The sequence below is a fragment of the Cebus imitator genome, unplaced genomic scaffold, assembly GCF_001604975.1.
Source record: "Cebus imitator isolate Cc_AM_T3 unplaced genomic scaffold, Cebus_imitator-1.0 Scaffold484, whole genome shotgun sequence".
Lineage (NCBI taxonomy): Eukaryota > Metazoa > Chordata > Mammalia > Primates > Cebidae > Cebus > Cebus imitator.
In genome coordinates, this window is record NW_016107799.1 from 219,401 (window position 1) to 221,503 (window position 2,103).

At 39.2% G+C, this 2,103-nt stretch overlaps 1 long non-coding RNA gene across 1 annotated transcript in view; it reads left to right on the forward strand.

Moving 5' to 3' along the window:
- Positions 1-2,103, forward strand: part of LOC108292233 — a 28,995-nt gene that overhangs the window by 19,204 nt on the left and 7,688 nt on the right. Inside the window, exon 2 of the long non-coding RNA XR_001820209.2 lies at positions 443-527. This is a non-coding gene — a long non-coding RNA (uncharacterized LOC108292233). The remainder of the gene's footprint in view (positions 1-442; positions 528-2,103) is intronic.

Genomic DNA, 2,103 nt, shown 5'->3' on the forward strand with positions numbered 1-2,103 from the left:
TGCTGGGATTATAGGCGTGAGCCACCGCGCCCGGCCCTGATTATAGTTTTTTAAACTATACGGACTACTGAAAGTATCTACAAAATAGCCCTTGTTTTGAAAGGAGCTTGTTAAAAATCAAGAAAGTAGACATTTTGAATAACAATCTATGTAACTTTTGGTTAATCTCCAAAGAGTGGAAGAATGTGAGTCACTGAAGGAGTTAAGTGCCTGGTGTTAACCTTGAGAGGGCTTATTGGTAGAACTCAAAGAAGCTGCCAGTTCCTTTCAGATGCTTCAGTTCTAGGCTCTATCCATTACATTTATCCAACTACAGATAGAGCTGTAATAATGGTTTGATACGTGGCAACAAACAGTATTTTTATCTTCTTAAAAGATAGTTGCTTTTGAAAAGAAATCATGTTTTATGATCCAGAGGAACTAAGGAATGTTTGTCTTCTAGGCTCATCAACAGAGCAGACGAGCAGACCGTTTATTAGCTGCAGGCAAATACGAAGAGGCTATTTCTTGTCACAAAAAAGCTGCAGGTGAGTATTCTTGTTAAGTGCTCGGTGTAAAACTGAAGAGCAAAAACAAAAACAAACAAACAAAAAAAACTGAAGAGCAGACAGTCACAGTAGTAATGGTGTGTGTTGCTCTTCATACGCGAGACTGATACTGCTGACCCACTGGAATATCAGCCTTGGTTATTTTTCAAGTGAGTGCATTGGATTCCCCAGCTCGTCCTAATCCAATCTTCTTTCTAAACCATGAAGATGGCATAAATGTGATAAGTGGTAAACAATTCCTAGACACAGCTTTCTGATCCCAAAGATCCCTAAAACAGGAGCCGATTGTAACGTCTGCCATTTTATCTTAGTCATTGTAAAAAAAAAAAAAAAAAAAAAAGGAGTTTGGGTTTCAAATAGTTGGCATTTTAAGATTCTAAAAATAATAAGTAATTCAATACCAACGAATTCATGTTCACTGAGTTTCTGTTTTCTAACATGCTGATAATGCAAAACTTACTAAAGACTTTTGTTACCTAAAATGCAGGAAGATTTTTCCTGTGGTCTTTTTTGGCTTCCCTTCTGAATATATCATCTCTTTTTTATTTTTTCATGAGGACTCTCAGTAACTGAATATATCATCTCTACATGCATGCTTATAGTAGCATGCTGATGATAGCCTTCATTTTGGTATGAATTTTAGAATTGTTGGCTTCTTATCAAAGACCTAATTTTACCCTAGTCACTCAAGCAGCCTAGCATATGTTGAACTCAGAAATAGATCTTGGGGGCCTGTTTTGCTGAGACCAGTTTGTGTTGGCTGAGTAACCAAAAAGCTTTGGGTCCTTGTTAGTGTAGTGGTAGTGGTAAGTATAAAAATAAAGATTAAAAATCTTTGGGGAAAGGATGTTTTACTCATGCTGCATCCAAGATTAGTGCAGGTCACTTTTCTTTTTTCTTTCTTTTCTTTTTTTTTTTTTTCATGCATTTAGGGCGTATGTGCAGGTCACCTTTGTTAGGGCAAACCCTGAAATCTGCTGGCAGGCAGAGTCATATTTTGTGATAGAGGCTGCGCCAATGTATTTACTGCTGAAATACAGACTGCAAGGTAGGCAGTAGTTTGGATAAGTCTTCTTACTACAGTGACTTTTGCCTACCAGTTGGTAATTTTCAAAGAAAATTTTAAGTGGGTTTTTGTTTTTGTTTTTGTTTTTTTGAGACACAATCTTGCTTTGTTGCCCAGGCTGGAGTAGTGGCACAGTCTGGGTTCACTGCAACCTCCACCTCTCCGGTTTGAGTGGTTCTCCTGCGTCAACCTCCTGAGTAGCTGGGGCTACAGGTGCCCACCACCACACTTGGCTAATTTTATATTTTTATTAGAGATGGGGTTTCACTATCTTGGCCAGGCTGGTCTTGAATTCCTGACCTTGTGATCCACCCGCCTTGGCCTCCCAGAGTGCTGGGATTACAGGTGTGAGCCACTGCACCCGGGCCCCCCCCTCCTTTTTTCTTAAATAGAAATAGTTTTGCCATTGAAGTGTACTGGAGGTATCTGCTCCAGGGCCAAGCACATAGCAGATATCCCTTACATCTTTGGGTGTTTTTTTTTTTTTTT